At 35.8% G+C, this 23,197-nt stretch overlaps 1 long non-coding RNA gene across 3 annotated transcripts in view; it reads left to right on the top strand.

Moving 5' to 3' along the window:
- Positions 1-22,923, top strand: part of LOC135295441 (uncharacterized) — a 41,137-nt gene extending 18,214 nt beyond the window's left edge. For all 3 annotated transcript variants that reach the window (XR_010357540.1, XR_010357539.1, XR_010357541.1), the window contains exons 3-6: positions 12,561-12,657; positions 16,583-16,651; positions 18,990-19,152; positions 21,766-22,923. This is a non-coding gene — a long non-coding RNA (uncharacterized LOC135295441). The remainder of the gene's footprint in view (positions 1-12,560; positions 12,658-16,582; positions 16,652-18,989; positions 19,153-21,765) is intronic.
- Positions 22,924-23,197: the final 274 nt, after the last annotated feature.

Here is a 23,197-nt window from a genome sequence, read left to right as displayed (position 1 = left end):
ATTACAGGCTCCCCAAGTATATAGTCATAAGGTAAAGTAAATTACTTCTATGGAATCACACTGGGCTATCATGGCAAAGAATTGCAGATTGAAGATCACTTGGAATAGTTAGGATTGCAGTGGAGCAAACATAATGGGTTTCCTATTGCCAAAGTATTCTCAATTACAGTTTTTATTTTCTGTTTATCCAAAAAATAGCAGAATAGATTGCAGGTATGTGTAAAGGCTCTCTCAGCTTGAATGAAGGTATTGAGGGGACATGTAAGATTTGAGTCAGATCAAAATCCCATTCCATGTGGCTGCTACATGTGTGAAAAGACTGGAGAGAATGAGAAGGTGTTTCAGGTGTGTTGGCATTCCTCTCTCTTAGATTAAAAAACAGTAAGTTATTCAGACCAGTGGAAGAAAAATTGACTTTCAGAGGCTATTTAGTTTGCATGAGGAGAAAAAAAAATCTTCTCTACCTATGAAAAGCTTTAGTTCTCATTTTTATAACACAAATTTCCCAAGCACTGCCACAGCCTGAAGAGAGAGAAGCAGCAGAGGCCTGATAAAGAGCCATGTGTAGGCATAGTTTTCACCGTGCACGAGGAAGAATGGACACATAGTCAACAGGGTAGATCATACTCAATCACTGAAGAAGGAAAAGCAATTTACATGAACTAAAAGAATAAACAATATTGTACAAAGGCAAATGGGATAATCATGGGTGGTGTACTGGAAATATAGAGTAGCTTGTTTAAACTATGTAAAAATGCAGGTTCTTTTTGTAATTTATTTATTTTATATAAAAGTTACATTGACAAATTTAAAAACCTAAAGGTCCTTCATTTACAATCAGATGTACTTCCTACACTTATTCTTAACAACCATAACATTGTTGCTTGTTTGTTTAGTCATAAGTACAGCAAAAGAATGGACATGACAGTTATTATTTTGCTACATATGATATAGTGGAAAATTCCCCAGTAGTCACATCTTGGATCTTTGCTGTCTGTTTACCATTCCTCCTGTGGACCTATATACCAAACAGTTGCACCTCTCATAGAAAAGCAGAAAACAAAAACCATACAGTATTAAAAGTTATGGTACAGAATTTTAAGATTTAAGGGGACAACTCACACAGGACTAGATTAGACAGCAGTGATTTATATTAAAATAAGTTACACTAAAATATTTTAATCTGTGTGTTTCTGCAGGCAGATATTTCAATCACAATGAAGTTAGAATTCCTTACACTTATCTGTGCTTTCATGATGCCAGACCCTACATTCAGTGCAATGTGATGGAGCACATCCAATGGAAAATATATTTTGATAGTCATAGAAGTAGAAAAAAGATTATGTATAAAAGAGTGTTTTCTAAACGGAACTAGCAGAAGATCCTTGAGCACTGACTGTTTCACTGAGTATAGTAAATATAACTAGTTATTGCAGTAAAAGAGCACAATGCACATGAAGTGCATTGGCAACAAAAGTATTACCTCTTATAATACTTGTTACTATAGACATAGCAGACTGATAGATTTTCCAGGGACTTCTTATAAAATTTGAAGTCTACTTGAGATTTATATTTTTTTAAAGCAATTTGATGTTGTATGAAAAGAGGGAAAAAGGAAAAAAAAAGATCCAAACCTATGATTTATTTTTGCTTAAGGCTAATTAAGGAAAATGAGAGTATGAGTTTTGTAATTTGTGAATATTGGCATGCATGGTCAATCAAGGGGGAAGAAAGCTGAGAGCTCATAAAACACAGGCCATCTGTCTTCTTTACAGAGATAATTAAGTATAGTACAACCTGTGGCAAAATGACAAAAGTATATCTATTCAGTATAGGGATATTAAGGAATCTGATTTATAAGTTAGTATTTGGTTAATAATTATATTTCATACAGCATTCAGATAATTTCTTTTATCTTGAAATCTATTTTCAAGAAAATACTGTTGGATGGAAGATAAAATTCAAGAAAATACTATTTTTGTTCATGCCTACAATTGAACTCTAATGAAAATGTTCAGTCATTTAAAATAAAAACCCATTAAATAACTTTTTGTAGTTTAACAAAATAATTTAAAGAGTCTTTTTTTAACATAGTTAATACTATGAAGTCTTCCTAAAATTGTCTGAAATTGAAACACCCTTTTAGAATGGAGAGAAAGTAATAAAGAATATGTATGTATCTAATTGCTTGACTATGTCAGAGGAGTGCCTAGTCACCCTAAAATATACCAAAAATTGTCCAAAATATATAATTTGAAATATTATTAAACTGATGTGCAATGACCCTGTGAGGTCATCCTGTTCCTTGGGTTTTGGGTGCTTCAGCCCAGGCCCTTCACAACTCAAATTTATTTGATTGTATTTTCCCCTGTAAGATGTTTGAAGGGCAAGTGAAGGTGTTTCTCTGTAGTGAAAGATCAGGTGCCTTACAAAACTCTCCATTGTAAGAAACACCAAGGGCTCCTGTGAAGTCTATGAAGACCCTATGAAGATGTTATCACTATGAGAAAACTCTGCAAAGTTCTGCTGTAAATGAGTTGGGCCCTGGTTTTATTGAGATTACTCCTGCCAGTGAACTTTTAATCCTCTACATCTTTTAGAAGTTACTATCATCCCATGTTAAAAATATACGTAGACCAATTGAAGGTGAAAGTATGAAGGATATACATAAACGTAACCAAAGCAGAATTTTGGTAGAAGAGAAACTGACTACACTAAATGTGCTTAAGTCTATGACATATGAATCATCACAATAATGCATAAAGTGTAAAGGAAGTACAATTAAATTTGAAGTGGAGAAGTTGGGTATGTGCTCAGTCAGTATTTAAAGTCCATTAGTTTTTCTCAATGTGACAGCAGTATCCCTCAAAAGCATTGGATTTGCTACTTAAACTTTAAAATCACAAAGAGAAAGCATTACAGGGCGACTTGGGTGATTGACCTACATTAGTCATTGATTAAATTTCTTCTGCTACTCATTGCTTTTCTAGGCATTGGCTACTGCCTTGCATTTTTCTCCAGAGCTCTGTTGGCTTTGCCATCTTATTTTCTTATCTATTGCATCCCCATTCATCTCTTTTGATTACTTCCTGAATACTATGCAAATCTTAGATTGCATTAGATAAAATAATAGATCATAAACATATTGATGTCACAACTTTTTAAAATCTTGTCTTCTTCTCTGTATCATCTAATAGAATAGAGGCAAACCTTTGGGGTTTGTAATCACTCTCATTTATGAAGGATATTCTGTTGTGATTGCGAAAAAATTACTCCTTGCTTCCAGAGGAAATGAAACCCCACAGCCCCACTAAATACATCATTTGAAAGCTCTGAAAAAACAAATTCTGGCTTTCAGGAGGAAAGTGTAGTTTATGCAATCAGAACAGAAAGGTGTTTTACTGGTAATCTCTTGAAAATCACACAGACAATCAGCCCTTCCTCTGAGGGTGTAGATACACACAGAATTAACTTTGCTGCTGCTTTTCATACTGATGCCAGCTATTGCAGCTCTGTGCAGATGCCAAAAGCAGTCAATATACAGAATGCTAGTTAAGTTTACTCTCCTTTCTGCAGTGCTATAAATCACTACCTTAGCACATACATGGCAATGGTATGCATTTATTGTGTCCTCTCATCTTGTACTGCTGTATGTCTGAGTCATTTGCTATTTCAATAAATTAATAGACTCTTACTTATTATTAATAGATTCTTGGCTATTTAGAAAATGCATGTGACTAATTAACACCTTAACACAAGAAAGGGTTCTTCTGAGGAGACCAGTGATTCTTCTAGAAAACTATCATGGCTCTGAGTGTAACATCACTGAACTGATTCAGATGGAGATGCAAAATCATATATTCTGACAACTGTAGAGTATTTTTTCTGCAATGAAAGGTGCTTTGAACTATCACTATTTAATCTGTGGGATTTAATATATCACTATGTAGTTTTGAGATGGAAATCAGGCTGGTAAGCTTTTGTGGGTTCTGCCACTACTATACTCATATCATGTTTAATTTATAAAGTACTGCTCATCCATTTGAGATATCTTCCATTCAGGAAGTAGCTGGACAGTGAGACAGTGCAATTCTTTCCCAGAAGTCTTTACAGAGTGCTGATAAATTTGCAATCCTCTCAAGTATGTCTTACTGAAGGTTTATAAAAGAAGATTGTTGCATGGGGAGGAGATCACTAGCTCCTATGGAGCATATTAACTAAATCACACATCATGCTAAAGAGTTAGCACACTCAGGTCAAATCCTCTCTGTCTTTTACAATAAGATTTATCATCAATGAGTTATTAAAGTTTTGTCTATTATCCTGAATAGTCTTTTATTGACTCAGACAATCCTTTGTAGCTTCCCAGCATGAAGTTATGATAAAAGGTTGAGTCCTACAGATGTCTAAAATATCCTTGAAATGGAAATGGAAAAGGGCCTAGGTTGCATTTCAAAAATGAGTACATATCACTCTTCACAGAAAAATGAATTGATTTTATATTCATTAGATGATATGTGAACTATCTTCAATTAAATGAACAAGAGATTTCTAGTTCCTACAAAGATACAAATTTAATCTTACATGGTTTTTTTAATTCCTTTATTTTACATATCAAAATTGTAGTTTTGTTAAGACAGCAAAATGAAATAGAATAGAAAAGCAGCCATAAGAGAGCTCTCAAACAGCATGATAACTTACACAGTTTTGCAATTGTTTTAGCACTATCAGAAGCAATGAAAAATTTATTTGGCCAGATAATGTAACATAAACCCATAGACGTAACATTTTCCTTTTATACCAATTTATACCTTTAGGACATGACCTAATGAAACTTCCCCATGCACACATAGGGAGGAATTATGGCAGCACTTATGGTTTTACTTGCTTTTTGAGTTCAAGAAAGATTATCTAATTTTCTCTTCTCTCTTTACATGTATTATAATGATTATTTGAATTACAGAAGTGCCAATGGACTCAGACATGAGTTAAGACTTTTTTTTTAGATACCACACAAGTACATAAGAGACCTTTACCTCCCAAAGTCTGACTGGGAAGAAGACTGATGTATGCTACAGCCAGATAGTGGGGAAAACATAAACCAACCAAGACAGGGGAAAATAAAGCATTGTCTATAAACAAATGAAAATCAGAGATTGAAGGCATGTTTTCACTCAAGTGTGAAATGAGTGCCTCATAGGAAAGACAAAAATGATTTTTGGGAAGGTCAAAAAGCTACTGAGTGTTCGAAGATAGGTTGTTTTTGGCTAGGATAGTGTTAATTTTCTTTATGGTACCAGGTATGTGGGTGTGACTTGGATTTATGCTGAAAACAGTTTTGATTATACAAGGATATTTTTCCTAGTGCTGAGCAGTTCTCACGGTCAAGGCCTTTTCTGCCTCTTGCTCCATTTCAAGGACACAGGAGGGGACACAGCTGGGGCAGCTGACCCCAACTGACCAGAGATGTTCCATATGGTATCATGCTCAGGCCATAAAGTGTGGGAAGAAGGAGGAAATCACATTCAGAGTGATGGCATTGTCTTTCCTAATCACCATTCTACATGATTGTGCCCTGTTTTCTTGGAGATGGCCAAGCACCCTCCTGCCAATGGGAAGTGGGGAATGAATTCTTTGTTTTGCTCTGCTTGTGTGCACTTTAACACAAAGTTAAACTGTTTTTTCAATATGCATGAGTTTTCCACTTTTATCCTTCCCATTCTCTCACCCATCCCCAGGATGGGTAAGTGAGTAAGTGGTTCTGTGTGATTTACTTGTCATCTAGGATTAAATCACAACAAAACGGTAGAACTGAAGCCAAAATATGTCTGTTACTCAAACATGAAACTGGAGCTGCTGCTTTTTGTCCAGGAGACAAATAGAAGGTTTGGTGGAAAAAAAAAAAAGAAAAAAAAAAGGAAGAAAATTCAGGGAGTATAGCTTTTGCACAAGAAATGTGGCCCATATTCTGTGAGTGCCCTCGAGGATATTTCTATACTGAAACTGAAATATGGCTGAGAATACAGCCCATACTTCCTTATAAAAAGATATTTTGGAAACATTTTCTGCCTTGAAGTTCCTTGGACTTCTTTCCCAAAGTGCTCCCTGTGCACGCTATTAGTGGGAGAAGTAGAGGCCCCCCAAGCCTTGGCACCTCATTCGTTATCCTCTGTTACTAGACCATAATGAATAGTGAATATTAATGATACTTACGTCTTATCTCCAAGCTTATTAGCAGCAGTTTATAAGCTTTTCCTATTTCTTCATTCTGTAGTTGCTGTAGAATCATTCTTGCTTTAGCAAAAAGAATGAGTGTCTAGTGAAACAGGAACTGTTTCCTTCAGAAAGTATCAATCCCGTGTCTCTTGTATTGCTCCCTTCTCAGCTGGCAGCCATAATCTTCCCTTGATTTTTTTTCTCCAACATAGTATTTGCCCAAGACCTTGTGCTGAAACAATGACTGAAAATAAACCTCTCACCTTAATAATATGCCTTTACTCAGTTAGTGCAATAGTTTGAGGACATTATCTGTGCAGTGTGTGGATTTCATTTTTGAGACTAAGTGTTCTGCTACTGCCTGACAAATTGCAAACTTTATTTTTACTGCAAAGACAATCATTGCTTTCCTGCAGTAGTTTAGCCTGAATCTTAACTAACATTCATAAAGGGTTCTGATCCAGGGCTAACAGAAGTATTACTGGCTTAAAATGTATCACTTCAACGTAATTGCTCTGACAATAAGTTAAATCCCACAGAGGAGAATTGTTTTGTCACCTTGGCAATAAAGTCATTTGGAAAGGATCAGAGAACAGCTTGTAGGGCTGATCAGGGATTCACCAGGCAGAGCAGCTAGAAAGTTATAAAAAAAGAAAGCAAGTAAATTGTTTGATCTGCTTTAGTCTTTTTCAGTAGCTAAGGATGAAGGAAAGCTATTTGTCCTGGGGGCAAAATAAAGCAGAGAAGGGCAGAGCATAAGTAGGTTCTAAAGGGGTTCCAGAGAAGGGCTGAGCCAGAATAAAATACCTGATGTTTTGAAAGAATGTCAAAAACTGTGTATTTTTCTTTAATTCCTTTGTAATTAATTTTGCTTTATTAGATAACTAAAAGCAATAATATGCGTAATTTTTTTTTGGTATATTCTCCTCTCCATCTGCTGGCAACAAGTTTGGAGAAGTATTTTTAGAAACTACTGTGGCTATCTTTCTTTTTAGCCTACTGAGAAGAAAAGTCATAGCTTTTTGGTTTTGGATTCAACACATTTTTGGAAAAGTATCTTTCCTCTCTTATTAACTTCAAAGGAAACAGGACCAGATTTTTATTTTAAAGGTGAGGAAGGATTGACAAGGTCTTCTGAAATGCCTGCACTCATCCTGGCTCTTGAAAGGTGTGAACTGTTGACAGACAGCTACAAAGCCAACCCAAGCCAAAACACATCAATGGAAATACATCCATTAATTTAAATGAATTTAAGGAAGAGTTTTCATTGCAACTTTTCCTGACTGTCATCCCTCCCATCAATTAAATGATGGTGACAATTTTGTGGTTGTCAACAATGTGCCTTCTCTTCAAATGTATTGGCATCGGGTGGAAAGAAAACCAGTAGGCTGAAGCTTAATATGTATTTGCTTCTTCCTTGACTGCTGCTGATTACATATATATATACACACATACATACATACATACATACATACATACATACATACATATATATATACACACATACATATATATATATATATATATATATATATATATATATATATATATATATATAATGTATATCGTATTTGGCAAGGTTCTTCCACTTCAGGCATTCTGGAGAATTGATTTCCAAAGTGCTATTAAAGGTATTAACTTCTGGGGCAAAATTAGAAAAAAGGATTTTCAAGGTATGGTGGAACACCAGAGCAAAAAATACATTTGGACTTTGGAAACAATCTTTAAAATAAAAAGAAACAATTTTTAAGTGTGTCCCAGACATGACAGAAGAAAAGGCCAAGGAGAAAGGGACAAAATGTAAAGCATCATTTATAATTTTCCTTCTATGTTCCAAACAAAGAATCTGTTTTTCACCTTAGGTTCCACCTGTATTGTGCTGATTTGTATTTTTCTTTGCAGAAAATATAAATAACTACACCAAGTATGGCTTTTGTTGCAGAGGAAGCATTTTAATTTTCTCTAAAAAAGAAAAGCTGCAATTTTTCTTCCTCTTTCTAACATCCTATTCTCACTCATCTGCCATTCATAAGTATTAGATGATAATACAAAAGTTTTGTGTCATTTGAATCGAATGTTTCCAAACCTTGAATGATTATAAAAGCCTCTTCTCCTTTCCTTCTGCTGTTTTTCACAATGTTTTTATGCAAATCCAAACCAATTTCCCATTGCTGAAACATGACTCTGCAATATGATATATTAATAACTAACACTGAGTCAACATCAACTGATTTTCATCCATGCTGATACTGATTTCCCCAGCTAATACCTTAAAATCCTGTCTGGGGGAAGAAGGAGTCAGAACTCTTTATTCTGATACTTTTTGGACTGGGTATGTGTGCATGCTTTCAGGTGATTTAAATTAAAAAAAAAAACAAAAACAAAAACAAAAAAAAAAAAAAAAACCCAACAAAAAAAAAAACCCCAAACCAACAATCAAGATATAAAATTGAAGAAATTCTTTACTGTGAAGATGGTAAGGCCCTGGAACAGGCTGCCCAGAGAAGTAAAAATTTCTGCAATACAATATTAGATCTTCATCTTGAAAGGCACAAGATAAATATCCTGCATTCTTTCTGGTTTAAACCATTTGACTTATTTTAGACATCCTAGTTGGAAGATAAAAGCTTCGGATGTGACTTCACATTTGCTTTAAGAGGAACCTAGGGCACACAGATCTTTGTATACAGCCATGACATCTACATTATTTATATGAGGCATGAACAGCACTTGAGTTACTACAGTCTGAGGTAGGAGTCTCTACCTTCAAGAGATAGTAGAATTACATGGGTCACAGAAAAAGTACTGTGGTACACTCAATTTATACTGTTATTTTGCTGATCTTCACATTTTATTCACTTTGCCCTTTATTTTTTTTCCCATGTTTGTATTTTTTTAGGAAGCCCTTGTTTTGTTTTTGTTTTGTTTGGCTTTTTTTTCTCAATAATTCTTTTTCTTTTTAATAATTAGAAATAACTTAGAACACCTTGGAAATACCATGGTGTTCTAAGTTATTTCTTACAATACAAATGATACACAAACCTTAAAATCCTTTTTGGTATTCTCAATGTTATCCTTTCATCCCAATTACAGAGTGATTCGTTCATCTTAATGGGCAGATAGGATTTTTCAAAAACAAATTAGGTAGCACATTGCCTGCATTGGTATGTTTAACTGGAGTTATTTGCTTTCATTCATAGCAACTACATAACTGTATTTTAATTCATGACAGAAGTCTAGACTTGATATACAAATTTTGTAATGCCCTGAGCAATATCTTGAAGAACCATGGCACTGTGTATGAGGTACTGTGCAAAGGACACCAGGGGGAGAGCAAAGAATTATGAAACATGAGCTATAGCATCAAATATCTGTCTTTGTCATGCCTCTTCAATTAGTTGATTAAATAAATCACTCAGAAGAGCTTGGATGCTGAAGCATGTTGTATTCCTATAGGCAAGCTGGCTGTTGAAAATCCTCTTTTCATTCTACAGTAATTACTTTTGTGAAACTTGTTTTTCTGACTTTTTTTAAAATTAATGCTTTAAAAATATTTTATATTCGCTAAAAGTACTGAATTTGTAATCACTAGCTGTGTTGATGGCTACTGTTTAGGGAAAATATCTCAATACATACAGAATTTCAGTACAGAATCCTGGACCTGTGTGATTAGCAGGAGTTGGATATTAGCTTATTTATGTATAAAAAAGTCTCAATAGCTTGGCCAATATCCAAAATGTAAACTACCTCATATCATTTTCCCTGGTGGAGGTTTATCCAGCCAATGGAATAATAGCCTGAACTTGGTGACAAATTCAAAGCACAAACAAAAAACTAACCAACCAAAAAAGTCACTCGACTCATGAGAGGGCTAAAACTACAAGGATGAAATTACACGCACTTCTGAGCATAAGGGGTAAAGTAAACCAGCACTTTCTTTTATGGAGGTAAGTGTGGTAGGAAATAATCTTGCCTAAAATTCATGATTTAATATCTAGTGGGTCTTTAATATCTTAGAAGGTCTAAGAAAGACCTTCTCTTTCAATAGCACAAATCTTTATTATTTTCTGACTAAGTCATAGAAGTTTCAATTTTTTTGTACCTGAGACACACATGAGTGCTTATTGAACAAAGCTTTTGATTTTCCTTCTTTTGAGAAAAATAACAAAGAGATTAGATTAGTATTTTCATTGTTAATCAGAGTTTTGCCACATTTTTCTTTCACTAACTTTTACTGTATTTATACAAGTATATAACAATTGTTGTGTTTGATTCCTCTAGCCTTAAATCCTGCATTTGACAATGATTCTTTGATATTTAGGAGGGAGCACAAGAATAAAGCAATTTTATAGATTCTGGCAGTCTTTTGTTCAAGAATTTCTCAGCCAGAGATTATGCCCATCACCATCCTTCAGATATATTCTAGCCTATTCATTCTTTGAAATTTCACATTAACTTTTAGAATCCACAGATTTTGTAGCAAAACTTCTACAATTTAACTTTATATCATATCTTTCAGGTAAGATGCTTGACATTTTGGATTTAAAGCTTCTGTCTGAAATTTCAACAGTGTGCCCCCTGATCTTCATAATATGAAAATTCAGTGACTTCAGCTTCTTCATCACTTTTGCTGAATCATTGATGAAAGTGTTTATCTTCAAGGCATTTAAACCTCACTACCATTTCTTTGTACAGAAACTGTTCAAGTCCTTTGATTTCACTTACTGTTTTTTTTGACATTTTTAAAATATAGTCTACCTTGCTTGTGGTGAGGCAGCATCAGGAATGCACATCTTATTCAAGAAACAAGAACATACCAGATTAATACATGGACATAATGCTGTTTTGTTTTCTATTTTGTATTCTATTAACCCTTTTGCCAATGTTATTCATTAAGATGCTATTTCATCAAAAAATCCTCAGTATGCTCAAGTGGAGTTACTAATTTAATACCCTTGTGTCTTTGTAAGTATTTAATATTTTCAAGACACATCATTATGGGAGGATCATGGACACTATGATTAACTCTCACAGACCTTTGGACATTTGCCTTTGGCAGGGTTCTATTTGCAGAGAAGGCAGAACATTTGGAGCAGACAGAGTGCTAGTGTGCCTTATGGTTTTCCTCATGCCAACCCCTGCTGTGACTCATGCACTTGCAGTGGAGATTTCATGGATATTTTAACTGAGCCCCTAGGACAATTTCAGCTGAGTGTGCCTCAATTTAGCACAAAATGGAGAATATTAATAGGCTGACTATGTAAGCCTGATAACACCATTTTACCTTGGTGTGTTGCACAGTCTACAAAATAGTCTTCCCAGGTAGGTAGCAGAAAGACAGAGCACCTACTTTTCATTACACAGGCTGGCACTGTTGTCAACAATGGGGTTGGCACTGGGAAAGGAAGGGAAAAGCATAATTCCATCTGGCTAAATATGACATAGGAGTATAAGAGTTGTGCGTTGTACTTGTTTGCTCAAAATTACTTTTATATTGCTCTGAAAGAAAAAACAAACTAGAAAGCCTTGAAAAAAAAGAAAGTTGCTACACTACCCTTTAGAAAATGATTGAGCAGGTTAAGTCAGGGAATATCTGAGAGCTGGGACACTGCATCTTACATAGAGAAGCAGTAGAACTCGGTTCCTTAAATCGGAATGTGCAGTACACCATTAGATGTAAGGCATTCCACCCATCTGCCATCCCTCTTTCTGGAAGAGTTTGGATTACCAGTAGTTCCTGAATCCTGTGTGCCATTGCTATAAAAATATTTGAGATGGCTTGATACATCAGAGATGTATCCAATGGCACTGGACACCTATGTTTAGACAGCTAACATGAATCCAGAGGGCTGGATTCAATTTAGCATTTTAGACAGCTAAATTTAGATAACTACCTGTCAAAATATTATCTAAACTTCAGGTGTTGGAGACCTAGGACACCCAGTTAAGTGTGCAGAGACATCCTGTGGTGATGTACTGCTTCCAGCAGGAGTCAGAAACCTTCTGAGCTTTACTGCAGTGCATGAATAAAACCTTTAGTCCCAGGAGAGATATAGGCAGTACAAATTTGCTCAATACTATATGTTTAAGAGATGTTGAATTGTCAGCATCGCAACCTTCTGTCTTGGAGTTTTCCTGCTATTTGTGGACCATTAATGCTGAAAGTGATTAAACAGGATTTGTACATTTTAGACAGACTTTTTAGTAATAAACCAAACATTTACTAGATGCTGAGAGCAGGTTCCTATTTTCTCACCTCTCCTGATAGCAAGCAATATTTGTGATCAGAAACATGCATGTGAGCTTGTTACAAACCAACTGTCCTTTCTTGGCATGTTTTTCAGGAATGGTCAATAATTCGTGAAGCTCATTGTCTGCTGGGATGTTTGATTTATTTCAGGGCTATTATATTACTGTCTTCTGAAGTAGGAAGAGAGCTGGGTGAGTGACTTTTTTATTCTTGCTTGCTTTCACACTTCAATCAAATTTTGCAAAGTCTGAGAAACCAGCTTCTAGCTTTCAGTCATGCTTTGAATAGTCCCTGGCTTATGGCTGGTAAAAGGAAATAGTGATGCAGTGTTGTTTGGTGAGCTTTTTTCCTTTGGTGGGAATATAAATAGATTTGTCTTTAGTGACTTAATTTTAAAACTAGATGCAGATCTTGCATGAGATGTTATTTCTACTACTTATATTCTTGAAGTATCACTGATGGCTGTCTTAGGAAAAAGAGACAACAGTTCAGACATGGAACTTTTGATGCTTTATTTATTTTTTTTTTCATTTAATTCATCACATTTAAGATACTCTTTAATACCCATATTCTTAAAATTGTGCATCATATATATCTATGTAAAAGGATCAGAGAGGTGATGCAATTGAACTTGGTTAGGTTTAAATAAATATTCTAGATATTTTGAATGTATTAAGATGAGACAAACACCAGCCACATCAAAGGTATTAATAGTCAATATAAAGGTTTATAGTATGGATTAAAATCTTATTAATTTTCTGTGTTTACATAGCCACATTGGAGATTTTGGAGAGTTTAATTTTTATATTTCCCCCAAACAATGCCAGCCTTCTTCTGTTCAGTGAGCATCAGGTTGAAATGTATGTAAGAAGACTGGAATTAAAGATACACCCAACACCATATAAGCTTGTTCTAAATCTGGAATTTTATTTAATTACTAGGATAGTTTTCTGAATATTATTCATATTTATAGAGCAGTACTTGACAGGAAAAGACTGAATAGCATTTCTTGAAATATTCTTCTGAGAAGACATCCAACTGAGCAGAGAGTTGTTATTTTCTTTTTTTTTCTTTCCTGTTGGATTTCATTAACACACAATGGATTAAATTTAAGCCAGGGATTTATTTTCACTTAGTTGGAGATTATTTGCTAAAACATTCTGAGGGCATTCAAGTTTTGAATGTACATAGCCTATATAACAGCAAATCATCTAGCAGCTCATTTACTTTCAGATCCACCTACACACCTAATATTGCCTTTTTGCTTGTGTGTGCAGTTAGCTTTGTTATAAACCCTCATACATTCTTTTGTATTAAGGAGTAAATTGTTTTCTGAAGACAGCATCTTTGAGATTTGATTCTTACAAATGTTAGTTCTGAGTGAAGGGACGCAAAAAAAAGGAATGTATGGAAAAAATATGGCAGAGAAGATAGTTCCCATGAACACAGAATGAATAAAGTGTGAAACTTTCTTGAAGAATATGCTAGTTTGCATTTGATAGTTCCCTAAATCACATATATGTATATATATATAGCAAATTCTGATTAACACTTTTACAATTCAGCCTTTCTCTTCTGAAGCATGCAAAAAATGCAATTTTACACAGTTTGCAGTGATTTTATTATTTTTTTTTATTGGTTGACTATATTTTTAGTACTTTTTCCCCCAACAAATTTGACTACCTGTTCTCATTTTCCCTTCTGCTGTCACTCTACAAATAAATAATAAAATACCATGAAGATGGAAACTTTTATAGTTTCCTCAATTTAGCTTGAAAGATATTTCTTTTTTTTTTCATTGACCTCTGTGGAATATTGTATATTTTGTAGTTTTCAAACCTGAAAAGTTTAATGCTGTTGAGTTCTGTGGTGTAGTGACCTTAGCTGGCTGCCAGAACCCACCTGTTCCTCCTCAACAAGGCAGGGGAGAAAATAAGATGAAAAGCTCATGGGTCAACCTAAAGACATGGACATCACTCACACTGACTACATTCATGGGCAAAACAGACTTGATCCAAGAAAAATGAACTTATTTTATTAATTGTTAATTAATTAATTTATTGTAAATTAAAATATATTTGAAAGCTACATGTGCAAACATTCAACTAAAACCATTTAAATAAATAAGTGATAGAGGCAAATAACTGCAGATGTCAATTAAGCAGTGCTGTTTGAAGGTTTCATTCTATCAATTCAAAAGGAGGATATTTTGAAGTGTGTTTTTAATGGTGCTTAAGAGGCAAATTAAATAACAATTTAGAGACTGCATAAAGCTTTTAAGCATAAAATATAGTATTTGATTTTCCCTAAAAGCATCCATTATATGTAAAGAGTCTATATAGGCAAGATAAAAGATTAAAGATAAGTAGCCTACATTTTTAAAGAGAAGCCAGTGTTGTCTTTCTGTCTGTATTCTCCTCTTGTCCTCTTGGGATCATATTGAGATGTATTTTTGGAAACTCCTGTCACTATCTTTATTTCTAACCCACTAAGAAGAAAAGTCATGGCTTTTTGGTTTTGGATTCAACACATTTTTGGAAAAGTATCTTTTCTCTCTTATGAACTCCAAAGGCAACAGGACCAGATTTTCACTTTCAAAGTGAGGAAAGACTGACAATGTCTTCTGAAATGCCTGCACTCATCCTGACTCTTGAAAGGTGTGAACTGTTTACAGACAGCTACAAAGCCAGCCCAAGCCAAACCACATCAATCGAAGTACATCCATTCATGTAAATGAATTTAATTAATTCATTTAATGAATTTGAAAGAGTTTTCATCGCAGCTTTTCCTGACTGTGATCCTTCCCATCAATTAAATGATGGTGACAATTTTGTGGTTGTCAACAATGTGCCTTCTCTTCAAATGTATTGGCATCAGGTGGAAAGAAAACCAGTAGGCTGAAGCTTAATATGTATTTGCTTCTTCCTTGACTGCTGCTCATTTAATAAGCATATGGAGAAAAACCTTACACCAGTATTCCTAAACCAGTGACTAGAAAGAAGCAGAATCATGCACAATCTCCTTAGATCTGAACTTGAAGTTATATGTATGAAACAAAAATATAACTTTGATTCATATATATTTTTTGATGTGTTTTCTGATAAGTTGCGCTATGATTTGGAAGTACTTGTTTGTTTTTATTTTTATTATCCAGTTATGGATTTAGGTTCACAACTTTTCCAATATCCTAAATTAGATTTTGAAAATGTAGAAGATATGGATGCATTAAACTTTAAGGATTTACACTTTTCACTTGCAGAAACAGTCACATGTCTCGTCTGGATAATTCCTCATTTTACAGTGTTCAAAAAGGGCAGAATATGATGACAAGTGCACTGGAAATTGAGTTATTCTAAGGGGTTAAGAGTGAAGAGGCTCAACAATAATTTAAGCATGCTATGTAGAGCATCTGGCATATGGGAATTTCATTTATTTAATTTCAGCTATCACTAGTTAAATCAGTTTATAGAAGATACATGAGCCTGGAAGACTGAGATAAGTTTTTGTGTTTAACCTTTGCTGTCTGAAAAGTTGATGTCTTGGGTAGAAGGCTAGCTGAATACTAATTGTTCCATGGTGTCTTACAAAGCAGGCTGGTTGATATTTTGGCTTTGATTCTTATGAGACTGGCAACCCATTAATTCTCAGTTGCATCCATGCATGCTGGAGGACATACATGAATAGTTTTTATCCCCAAATGTTCACCGCTGTTTTCAGCAGAGATTCCAAGCTTTAAACACTGGTACCTTGCCAGAAATTCAAAATTATGGACACTATTTGCATGTAGTCACACAGATGGCAGGTACCTTCATTGTTAATTTAGAAGGTTACAGCTCTTGGCTTAATGTTGTAAAATATTCCATCTTGATGTTAGCACTTTGAAAAAAAACTTTTCTTTTGTCTATGGCTGAAAGTCGATCTGTTTTGGTAATATATCAAATAATGTAGATATATATATATATAGTTAATAGAACTAAAAATATACTCATGTAAATCCTTCCATATACATCATGACATCTTGAGCCATTTGTATGCACTTTAATGTATCTATCTTTATGTACATATATAAGAAAATATATTTGTTGATAAACAATTTAAAATATTTATTTTTTACAGGAATTAATTAATAAAATACCTGGCCACTTTCAAAGGTTACAAGTCTTGATCTAAATATAAATGACTGAGGTGGGTCTTCATTATATCTAGAAATTAGTTTATTTTTCTGTACTGCTGTAAATTGATTTTGAGCACAAATAGATTTCATTTGTTGCCAGGTAAGGAAACTTTCATAATTTGCACTTCAGTGTGGACTAAACTTCTAGACTTTGCCTGTTGGCAGGAATAAAAAGACCATCAGAGCAAAATAATAGTTCTTATAGGACAGAATACCTTCAGTAAAATATAAAATTTTGGAGAGGCATGATGAAATGTATAATACAGCCAACTGATTATGTATTAAGTAATTTGACATCAGAATACACTCCTGATGGCTGCTAGAGTTGTCTTAAATTCTTCATTTAAAATTCTAAGGATATTTTTATTTTGTTGGCCTCAATAGTGGCGTGCATCACTGAATGTGAAAAATATTAAGAAAAAGGAAGTGGGTTTATTCCTTTCTTTCCTTTTTCTCCCTGTATTTGTCTTCCAAATTTTAGTGTTTTACAGTCATCCATTACACAAAATACATTAAGATTTTATCATTATCAAACACCTTCAATGCAGGTGCTTCCAGCAGTAAAACACAAAGTCTATGGCTTTAAACATTGTTTCTGATCAGGTTCATTGGTGAAAATGAGGTTTCCTGCTTCGAATCTTGCTGTAATATTGAAGGGCCCACATTCAAGCCCAAGTCTCTGCATACTTCCCCCGTGTACAATCCTGTGTCCATATTACAAAAAATTTAGTGAAGCTCATGGCAAAATCTATGTTATGATTTATAGTCATTTGGAAGTAGTATGGCCACTTTTCTCAAGACCAAAAAATGCGACAAGGAAGTGAGATAAACACAGAAACACACTGAACTGTACAGTCACAGACTGAAAATTTATGCCATCCATGCAATACCCTTAAAATGAAGCTGGGAAAAGACAGATTAAAATTTTATCATTGAGGAATTTCTCATTGAATAGCTAGAGGTCCAATATCCACAGGTTATCATTTTAGACAATCACAATTTTTGTTATATTTAGTCTGCAGCTACACTGGCTATAGGATCTATCTGGTGGCATTCCAAAGAACAAGAAATCTGATTACATTATTGTTTGTGACTCAATTGTACCTATACCAAAGACTTGGATAAGAAAAAGGGAAATAAAGGCAGGCTAACTAACAGAAGAGACTTACAAATCAATCCAGTAAAGTTCAGTGGAAATTTATTCAAATCATGCTACAGCTGTAGATATAAAATTCTATGAAGTCAATAGAGATGCAGCTGAAATTAAGTTCTGTGCTAGTATCAAGTCTCTTTTCTTGCCTAGCAAAACAAATACAGTAAAACTAAGCTGCAGGTTGAAGACTTAGAGCACACTTGTAAAATTTTTTGACTAAAAATAAGATTATATAAATCAGGAAATACATGAAAACTCAACAGTAGCTGTTAGGGGATTTCAACCTCACTACATGCAGAGCATTTCCATTTAGTCTTTAAGTCCAAAAGGTACTTTTATGATTTACTTGAACTTTCTGAATATAAAGCAGGTCATAGAACTTCTCCAAGTGGCTCTATATCAATTTCTGGATGTATATATTATTTGAACCATAATGGATCACCCACCATTAATAAAAGGATTTTGTACATTTGAAATACATATACTGAAGTGCTTTTATGAGGAACTGACACTTTTATTTGTTATAATATTTATTTACAGCTTGATTCTAGGTGAGTTTTATGGTGCTGGGGAGTTTTTAAAAGTGCTTTAATATTTTTTGCAAAATACTACCTTTAAAGGACATTGTATGTTTGTAGTTCATTAGTCATCCCTAAGCAGTAGAATAAATACAAAATGAAAATCCCCAAACACCTTTCCTTTCTACAGTATATGAATCTCCATAAACAGAAATCAGTCAAGTAAAGAATTTTATGATTTTAATCCTTCCAGCTAAGCAATCAAAGAAATAGTCATGAAGCCTGAAATTATGAATACAAAAATATGTCTGGATGTAATGAGCCAGGCAGCATACCAATAAAATCCTCAAATACAATAAGTCAGTCAATAAAAATACAAAAATATTTTGCAATACACTTCACAAAACATGAAAACTGAACCTTTTTCCCAGTGCATCACAAGAAGTAACTGAGGTACAATATGACAGGGATTTCAGTATTTTACTAATACCTTACTCTTTACTTGTTTTTATATGCAGTAATAATATATAAAGAAACTTATAATATATACAGAAACTTCTACACCAATACATAGGAGACTGTAATTATTCTCAAAATTATTCACTCTTCTTATAATTTGCCATTTTCGGTAGCTTTTCCCAATTAACTTTCCTATTCTGGGGGAGGGATTCCCTTTAGGTGTTGCATGTGATCCAGTCATCCTCATCCTTTAAAATGTAATGGAAAGAGACACACATCCCCAAAGGCCAGAGATCAGTTTCTGAGTCTTCTACTTGAGGAACAGAAACATCTTCTACAGGTGTCTTCTTCATCCATCAAGGATGGAAAAAAACCTGTAAAGGTATGTGGAAGGAGAATGTCTGCTCCTTTAATGGTATCTGATCAGACAAGGCATGAACAAGATCATACAGTGACAAACATGTGATAAGGGAGATCTTGATAAGAACAACCCTGCTCAGATACACTGATTAATAAGGATATGTGAAATGTGAGGATGGTTTCTTTTGCAATTGGGAAGACAAGGAAAAGGAGGGAAAGAAACAAAGTTATCAAACATGATTAATTAGCACTAACAAAGACCACAACCAGAAACAAACCTCTCTGTCATACTAACTGATGGGGTATCAGAAAACTGCAAGGCAAACCAGGACTTTGCAATGGCAAGTGATGCAAATTTGAGTGTCCAGAACATTGGAAGGGGTCTACTGGGACTATGTCAACTGATGAGGCTATGTGCAGAGGAAAACAGAGCAGGGAGGAACAAAAAGAGATAGATAGAAAGGGATAGAAAAGGGGCTGACCTGTAAAATGGGGCCTGTTGCTAAGTTTGTCTGGCTGAGCCCAGCTCCTGATCACCCATCTGTCCTGTTATAATAAATAATTTCTTAACAATCTGTCTGCGTGATCTTGCCCTCTACTCTGTGTGTGTCAGTGCTGCTAGAGTTCAGTGACAGCTGCTGGAAGGTGAGCAAGGTCATGAACACAGATGAGTGAGGGGCTCAATGCTGTTGGCTGAAGGAGCACTGTGGGTCACAGCCTAGATGTCAGCTGATAGGAACAAGCATCTGTATCTTCCCAGCTGGTGGTGCACTGGGCATACATGTGGATCTGTTGGGAAAACTCCAAGCTGGATCAGCCCAAGGTTCAGACAGGGCTATCAGGCAGGTGAACAGTCTGTGCTGGTATTTGAGGGGACCTGGGTTGGAGGGGTGTCCATGGGATGAGTGTGTGAATGCAGTGTGTGCAGTGAGCACCTAGATGGACCAACCAGTGTCTCACCCCATTGGGTTAGTTAAGGGGGCTGTAATCTGGTCAGGGATGCCAGGTTGGCAGAGGGGCTGTGTGGCTGCTCAAGGAATCTGTGAATATCCATGTGCTTGTGAACCCAGGGAGCGTAGGGTGTGTGTTGCGCTTGTGACCTTCTGCCTCTGCAGCTCAAGAGGAGGGGATGTGTCCCTGTGTGCCAGTGTCTGGTGTGAGTCCTGAATTTGGGGCATGCTGGAGCAGCACCTTGTCTGCAGTTGTGTCAATGTCCTGTATGCGTCCCCCACTCAATGTGTTTGTTTGGGATAAGTGACCAACTTCACTTCTGGCTGAACCTAAAAATGGGAAAGCAGCATCTGCCTCTTCCAGCCTGATACGAGCTCTCCAGGCACTGGGTTGGGGTCCAGCACATGGGACCTGGACTGGTGCTGCTGAAGAAAGCAGCTGAAAATTCTGGGTGAAATTTTTGTCTTGAATCAGAAAATAGTAGAAAAATACTATACCTAGATTTCAACAGATGTTTCTTAACTGTACACTAAGGAGTTAAAGATTAAACATGGAACTGTGCAGTTACAGGTGGTCAGTCTTGAGCAAGATGACTCAAATTTTTTACTGACATTACTAGACTTCCCTTCTCCCCTTTCCCTTTTTTTCCTGCTGGTTGTAGCTTACAGTTTACTGCCAATACTTAAGATGACCTTAGAGTCTTGTTATTTTTTCTAGACTTGGAGTAACTTCTGTGCCAGTAGATACTTTTCTGCCAAGAGCTATTTTCCATGCAGTCATCTTGGGACAAGATTTGGGCTTTCAAGAAAAAGAATCCAATGCAAGCATCCCCATGAGAAACTAAAAATTTATCTTCGGGTTGAGGAGAGGAAATCAATTTTGGCCAACTGTGTATAGCACTCCATCGGCAAGCATATTCTGATTTCATTTTGCCTGCACACTGAGACTATCCATGAGGAGGCCTTGGAGTTCTGCAGATGGGCTATGGTCTCTTCTACAGGTTCCAGGGCATGGTCCCAAATGACATATTTTCCATCAGTTCTGGGATCTTTGCCCTGAGGCTGCAATTATGAAGACATATAGGCAGCAGTTCCTTATCCTCTGAGGTGTCAAGCTCCCCGAAATTACCTATTTACCAGTTGTGAATTAACTTAAAAGGAACTGGGCTTTGGAAGCTCAGCAAAGCATGCCTGCACCAGTGTAAAAATTTCATAGTGCTTCTGTTGGACTGCAGCTACTTCGCAGCTTAGTGTTTGGCTGAGGCTGGAGGGAAGCGGACAGTTTTGCAGGGGAAAGGAAGATTATTTGCTAAAAGTGAGGGAAGAAAGCAATATTGACGCTCCTCAATATTGCTGTACTGTGATAGTACAGCAGTGCAGATGGGAACAGGCAGATGTATTTTGCAGACACAGCAAAAGAAAACCAGTGGTTTTTTTTTCAAGAGTGGGAGGGGAAGAAGCCTGATGTTGAAAAGAGATTTTCAGATGGTTTGGACAGAGTTTAGGAGTAAACAGAGGCAATACACTCCATAAGTGTGGCCTATGTAATTGAAAGTAATCAAGTGTTTGATATGACATGTTACCAATCAAAAATAAAACATTCCAGAGAAAACAATTTCTGAAAATATCGCTGTCTTATTACCATGACAAATTAGAGCTTTAATTCCCTTTTCTTCTCCTGGCAGAAAAGGAATTGAAGGCCTTGATGGACAAAAAATTGACCATGACACAGCAATATAGTCTTATGGTAAATAAGTCCAACAGCTTCCTGGCTGCATAAGAAGAGTTTTACTACATGTTGAGGGGTTGGATCCTTCCTCTCTGTTCAGTACTGGTAAGACACATCTGGAGTGCTGGGTCCAGTTCTGCGATCACCAGTGCAGGAGGCATGGACTTGCTGGAGTACAGTCTCGTTGGAGAACCAAGTTTTGGAATATCTGTCCTAAGAGGAGAGGCTAACAGAGAGAGTGGACTTTTTATCCCAGGGAAGAGAAGGATCAGGAGGATCATATAAGTGTGCATGAATAACTGCTGAGGTGGAGACTAAAGTAAGTGGAGGTAGGATGCCTCACCAGTGCCCAGTAAAAACACAGAGGGCAATTGGCACAAATTGAAATACAGGAAATTACATTTAAACATAAAAATACCCCTAAACTCCAATTCTTTTTTAATCTCTAGAAGTGTTTGAATACTGAAGATTGTGCAGAAGATTGTCTCTATCCTTCCAGATACTCAAACCCCAGTTGGATAAAGCCATGAGCAATTTCACAGAATCATAAAATCATTAAAGGGGGAAAGACCTTCAAGATCATAAAGTTCAGACTTTGACCAAATGAAACTGTAGACTTAAGTGCCATGTCCAGCCATTTCTTGAACATTTCCAGGAATGGTGACTCCATCACTTCCCTGAGCAGTCTGTTCTAATGCTTGACAACTTTCCTTTCTTTGAGCAGGAAGGTTGTATTTAATGATCTCCAGAGCTGCCCTCCAGGCTCAACTATTCTTCAAGTCTATGAAAATGCAGTGCCCGCATGAATGCTCTCACCATAGTGGAAACTTTTTTACTAAACTGTTGTTTAGTGATTTGTTTCAAAGATGATTCCTAGATTCTTGGGAAGAATTGAGTGATGCCTAGTTTTCTTGTCCAACTATTGGTTTACAACAGTAGACAATGGTCTCTCTATAGTCCAAAAATTTGTGTTGAAGCAAATGTAGACTAGAGTAGGTTGTGGCTGGAGAGGCTTATAAACAATATTTTGTGAAATATGAATAAAGCTTTTCAACACTAAATCTCAGTTTTCTCATTTGGAACCTAAGGAAGTATGGTCTGTTAGATGGAGTGGAATTTGAATAGACCCCTGAGCTTAAAGGGTATTTATAAAAAACATAGGTTTAAGATGTCCAATGACAAAGGAGTATCTTTCTGGGACCTGTACATTACAGCATCTTCATCCACACCTGTGGATGAGGATGCAACATGCATCATTGGTGAGTTTGTGGATCAGACTAATACAAGAAGAGTCACTTGACACAAGGATTCGTTGAGTTTATTTTCAGAGACTGATAATCTTGAACCAATGGACTTCACAAATTCCAGTGAGGAAAAGAGATCTGCCT

The sequence above is a fragment of the Passer domesticus genome, chromosome 2 (genome assembly GCF_036417665.1).
Source record: "Passer domesticus isolate bPasDom1 chromosome 2, bPasDom1.hap1, whole genome shotgun sequence".
In the NCBI taxonomy this organism is placed as follows: domain Eukaryota; kingdom Metazoa; phylum Chordata; class Aves; order Passeriformes; family Passeridae; genus Passer; species Passer domesticus.
This window is presented reverse-complemented; position numbering and strand designations above follow the sequence as displayed.